The following is a 6139-nucleotide window of genomic DNA, read 5'->3' as shown; positions in this document are numbered from 1 at the left end:
CTGGCACCAAGATGTTAGCAGCAGATCCTTTAGGACCTCCATGGATCAGACTTGTTTGTTCAGCACAGTAGCTCGTCTGTTTGATCGGTTCACACGGGCCAGCCTTTGCTCCCCACGTGCATCAATTAGTCTTGGCTGCCCATGATCCTGTCGCCAGTTCACCACTGTTCATTCCTTGGACCACTGCAGACCGGGAACACCCCACAAGAGCTGCAGTTTTGGAGATGCTCTGACCCAGTCGTCTAGCCATCACAATTTGGCCCTTGTCAAACTTGCTCAAATTCTTACGCTTGCCCATTTTTCCTGTTTCTAACACATCAACTTTGAGGACATAATGTTCACTTGCTGCCTAATATTTCCCACCCACTAACAGGTGCCGTGATGAAGAGATAATCAGTGTTATCACTTCACCTGTCAGATAATCAGTGGTCATAATGTTATGCCTGATCTGTGTATTCAATTTATTGAATCATCTTTTATCTATTCTTAGAATTTTATTCACATTTTTGGTTGTGTAGGCTATTCTTAATATAATATTTAGACTATTCTATTATTTAATTCACAAATATAGAGATATATACAGATTGTCTTAAATAATAACTTGTATTGTTATATTATATTCTAATAATTATATTCTATTATTTATATTATTTTAACCTACTGTGTGCCCTTTTTCTGTCAAACACAAAATCAGAGATTTGACAAATTACTGTGGTTCCCTTTCAGTCGGTCACGTTCGACGTACGTCGGAACTGACCGACGAATTGGGATCTGATCTCAGAGACCAATCTACTTCGAGTGTATTAAAAACGAGCCAATGGAGATTGGCATGCGATCCACGCATTCCACGCACCGCCCCGCAGCGCGGGTATAAATAAGGAAGTGGAATGCTTGATCATTGCCTTTTTTTTCGGAGCCGAACAGCGTCATTGCTGTGTCTACGAAGAGTGTTATTCGAGTCTCGTGAGAAGGATTGCTGTTCCAGTGCGGGTGTGACGGCGCTTTTCAGCGGGTGGCCGCTTCAGAGGAGATAAAGAGCTGGTTTTGTTGGTTGGCTGGGCGTTTCCATTTCTGAGTGCTCACGCAGGCTTGCACTATCTGAACTGCGTGAGCCGCGGTCATCTCCCTGAGTGCTTCAGCACTGAAAGAGCGGTTTTCCTTTTCTAAAAGAGCAACACGGTTTGACCCTGCGTCTTTTTCAAGATGTCATTCAAACCGTGTGTTTCTGGATGCGGTTGTTTCCTGTCCTCATTTGACGGCCACGATCTCTCTCACATATAAACATGTGTGATTGCGTTCGTGGGTGATCCATGCTCTCTCAGGAGAGCATGGTCACGTCGGCGCGTTGTTCGTCTCACCTTTCTCGTAAGGGCTCGAGCGTTCAGCGCGCCGTGTGCCGTCGAGCGCCGGCTGACAGCGGGGGTTGCCACGGCAACCCAGCGCGTCACTCGGCACTCTCTAGATGCGCGGTCCAGACTATGAAACCTCAAATGGGGTTGAGTCCCTTTCCTTATTCCCTGATCTAGTTTCTTTTCTGGTGCATCAGAAAAGGACTACTTTAGTTAATAAGCTTTGGTGGACCTGAGGATTACAGTGGGGCATCCCCGCCGGGTACATCTCTTCGGGCCCCCACTCCTCTATCGCATCATGAGCATGCCGAGACTTTGTTCGTGGGTGGTTCATGTTCTCTCATGAGAACATGACCACGTCGGTGCGGTGTTCGTCTTGCCTTTTCATAGGGCTTGAGCGTTCAGCGCACCGTGTGCCGTCGAGTTTGACGGCCACGTTCACTGTTTCACATGCCTGCTGGTAGCTTACAGATGGGATTGCTGGTCCTTTTAAAACAAGGAGACCTAATGTTTCATTTGTGGCTCTGGCAGAGGACAGATGTCAATTGCTGCATCGGAGAGAGGGCTGTTATGCACTGGAAATGATGATGCTGAGTTTCCCACTATAATGGTGTGTGCTTTTGCTGAATCAGATTCAGAGTTGGCAGCCATGCTTTCCCGGGTGGCTGAGGCGTAGTGCAACGCTTAAATCGCCTTGCCTACCCCCGTGCCTTTTTTCCCGGATGGGCATTGGAAAAATGAGCAGTATGGAACTATTTGGTGTCAAAATATGGAACACCAAAAGGGCCAAAATCTGTATAAATTTTTCCCTCTCTCACTACCCTCTGTCCTGCATGTACGAGGGTAGTCCCGACCCAGGGGTTATGCAGGAACTGCGTGCGGTGGTGGACCTCGCTCTCTGGGCGACGGAAGTCACTGCACGCTCCCTGGGTCAGGCGATGTCCACACTAGTGGTCCAGGAACCTGGGGCTAAACCTGGCAGATATGCGTGAGTCCGACTAAGTTCGGTTCCTTAACGCCCCTGTCTGTCAGGCTGGCCTCTTCGGCGACGCCGTCGAGTACTTTGCCCAGCAGTTCTCGATGGCCTAGAAGCAGACAGAGGTGGTTTAAAAAAAAAAAAAAAAATCCTAATTCGCAGCACCTCTGCCTGCTTGTCGCCGAGGGCGCCCCCCCTGCGTCCACCTCTGCCCCTGCGAAACCCAGGCAGCAGCCTCCATCTGGGAGGCAGGGTGTCGGACGTAAGGGAGGCGCCCAACCCACTCAGGGCTTGCTAGTCTACAAGCAAGCGTAAGGGCAAGCGGCCCTGAGATGGGCAGCCCAGGGAGAACAGGAGCTGCTCCGAGGGAGTTGGTGTCCGCACCCCTCCCTCACCCCCCCGGAGGAGGACCGGGGGCCCTGACTGGTGTCAATACTCTGCCGCTGGCTCTCCGGAGTCCAGCGGTACCCACATTTTCAGAGCAGTTTCCTCTCTCCCTGGGCCCCAAGAGGGCCAGGTTGGCAGTGTGCGACGCCCCCGGGCCTTGTCACTTCTTTCCTCCCCTCCCTTCGCCAGGGGGCAGCAGTGTGGGCACCGAGAACGCCCCCGGGCCTTCTCACCCACACTCTGCCCCACCCTGGAACACTCAGACAACACTCCGGGCCGCCTCCGGGCCTCCCGAGTCGGGTCTGTCTATTCCGCCTCGCTGCCCCACCCCGGGTACGTCTGTGGTGCCGTTGGTCCCGCTTGTGCGGTCTCTGGGCTTCGGCCCCCAGGCCGTCTCGCTGGCTCATCCGTACCAACAGACTCGGCTACGCGATTCAGTTCGCTCACCGGCCTCCCAAGTACAAGGGCATCCTCTTCACCTCCGTGCGAAGCAGCGATGCTCAGGTCTTGCGGTCAGAGATCGATGTCCTACTGGCGAAGGACGCGGTCGAGCCGGTTCCTCCAGCCGATATGAAGGCGGGGTTCTACAGCCCCTACTTCATTGTACCCAAGAAAGGGGGTGGGTTACGGCCAATCTTGGACCTGCGTATCCTGAATCGGGCCCTGCACAAGCTCCCGTTCCGGATGCTAACGCAGAAACGCATCTTCGAATGCATCCGTCCCCAAGATTGGTTCGCAGCGATCGACCTGAAGGATGCGTACTTTCATGTCTCTATCCTTCCTCGACACAGACGTTCCTACGTTTTGCGTTCGAGGGGAAGGCATATCAGTACAAAGTCCTGCCCTTTGGGCTGTCCCTGTCGCCTCGCGTCTTCACGAAAGTCGCAGAGGCAGCCATTGTTCCGCTCAGAGAACGCGGCGTTCGTATCCTCAACTATCTCGACGACTGGCTCATACTCGCCCAGTCTCGGGAGCAGTTGTGCGAACACAGGGACATGGTGCTCAGTCACCTCAGCCTGTTGGGCCTTCGGGTCAACCGAGAGAAGAGCAAACTCTGTCCCACGCAGAGGATCTCTTATCTCGGTATGGAGCTGGATTCGGTCAGCCAGACTGCGCGCCTCACGGAAGAGCGGGTCCGGTCGGTGTTGAACTGCTTGAATTCGTTCAAGAACAGGACAGCGGTCCCACTGAAATTTTTTCAGAGGCTCCTGGGGCATATGGCATCTGCAGCCGCGGTTACGCCGCTCGGATTGCTTCATATGAGACCGCTTCAACACTGGCTCCATGGCCGAGTCCCGAGGTGGGCGTGGCAGAGCGGCCAGTACCGGGTCCCCGTGACTCCTTACTGCCGCCAAACTTTCAGCCCATGGTCCGACGCTTCGTTTCTCCGGGCCGGGGTGCCCTTAGAACAAGTGTCCAGGCATGCTGTGCTCTTCACGGATGCCTCCTCCATGGGCTAGGGGGCCACGTACAACGGGCATGCAGTTTCAGGTCTGTGGACGGGACCTCAATTGCATTGGCATATCAATTGCCTCGAGTTGTTAGCGGTACACTTGGCACTGCGCCGCCTCAAGGGGCCGCTACGTGGCAAGCATGTACTGGTCCGTACGGACAGCACTGCGGCCGTTGCGTACATCAACCGTCAGGGTGGTCTACGCTCCCGTTGCATGTTCCAACTCGCCCGCCACCTCCTCCTTTGGAGTCAGAAGCATCTGAGGTCGCTTCGTGCCATTCACATCCCAGGTGCGCTGAACCAGACAGCCGACGAGCTCTCTCGCCAGTCGACACCTCCGGGGGAGTGGCGACTCCATCCCCAGGCGGTCCAGCTGATATGGGACCTCTTCGGAGCCGCACAGGTAGACCTGTTTGCCTCTCCGGACTCGACCCATTGCCAGTGGTACTATTCCCTGTCCGGGGGCACCCTCGGCACGGATGCACTGGCGCACAGCTGGCCCCGGGACCTGCGCAAATATGCGTTTCCCCCAGTGAGCCTTCTTGCACAGACCCTGTGCAAGGTCAGGGAGGACGAGGAGCAGGTCTTGTTAGTTGCGCCCTACTGGCCCAACCGGACCTGGTTCCCAGAACTAACTCTCCTCGCGACAGCCCCTCCTTGGCCGATCCCCCTGAGGAGGGACCTTCTTTCTCAGGGACGGGGCACTCTATGGCACCCGCGTCCAGACCTCTGGAAACTCCATGTCTGGTCCCTGGACGGGACGCGGAGGTTCTAGGTGGTCTACCACAGGCAGTGGTGGACACCATCTCTTCTGCTAGAGCCCCCTCTACGAGGCGCCTCTACGCTTTGAAGTGGAACCTGTTCGTTGAATGGTGCTCTTCCCACCGGGAAGACCCCCGAAGGTGTTCGGTTAGTGTCGTGCTTTCTTTCCTGCAAGATGGGCTGGAGCGAAGGCTGTCTCCCTCCACCCTCAAAGTGTACGTCGCAGCAATAGCGGCGTATCACGACGCAGTCGAAGGTAAGTACATAGGAAAGCACGACTTAATCGTCAGGTTCCTCAGAGGTGCGAGGAGGCTAAATCCTCCTCGTCCAAACTCGTTACCCTCTTGGGACTTAGCTCTAGTGCTCAGAGCACTTCAGAGCCCTCCCTTTGAGCCTTTGCAGTCTGTGGAGCTTAAAATCCTGTCAATGAAGACAGTGCTTCTGACGGCATTGGCCTCCATCAAGAGGGTAGGGGACCTGCATGCACTTTCGGTCAACGAATCGTGCCTAGAATTCGGGCCGGCCAACTCTCACGTTGTCCTGAGACCCCGGCCTGGATACGTGCCCAAGGTTCCTACCACTCCCTTCCGGGACCAGGTAGTGAACCTGCAAGCGCTGCCCTCGGAGGAGGCAGACCCAGCCCAGGCTTTATGTCCCGTCCGCGCTCTTCGCGCTTACGTCGACCGGACTCAAAGCTTTCGGACCTCAGAGCAACTCTTTGTCTGTTACGGAGGCCAGCAGAAGGGAAAGGCTGTCTCCAAGCAGAGGTTAGCCCACTGGATAGTGGATGCTATCGTCTTGGCTTACCAGTCCCAAGACGTGCCTTGCCCGTTCGGGTTGCGAGCACACTCAACAAGGAGTGTTGCTTCTTCCTGGGCGCTGGCTCAAGGCGCCTCGCTGACAGATATATGTAGAGCTGCGGGCTGGGCGACACCTAACACGTTCGCTAGATTCTATAGCCTCCGTGTAGAGCCGGTATCTTCCCGCATCCTCGCCCCCAGTGGCCAGTAGCGCTAAGTGCCCGTTCTAAGTGTCGGCTTGCAACGCCACTCCCGCCCTCTGGGCCGGATACGTGCGTCTATTTTCTCCAGTTGTGTTCCCCGGAAACGGCTAACCCTGTCGAGCTCCTCCGTCACCCCTGCGGTGCCAGACGTTGCGGCCGTCTGACGCCAGGCCTGCACCCGTATGCTTGTGAAACGTGTGTGTAGGCTG

The sequence above is a fragment of the Gobio gobio genome (genome assembly GCF_949357685.1).
Source record: "Gobio gobio genome assembly, chromosome: 13".
Classification (NCBI taxonomy): domain Eukaryota; kingdom Metazoa; phylum Chordata; class Actinopteri; order Cypriniformes; family Gobionidae; genus Gobio; species Gobio gobio.
This window is presented reverse-complemented; position numbering follows the sequence as displayed.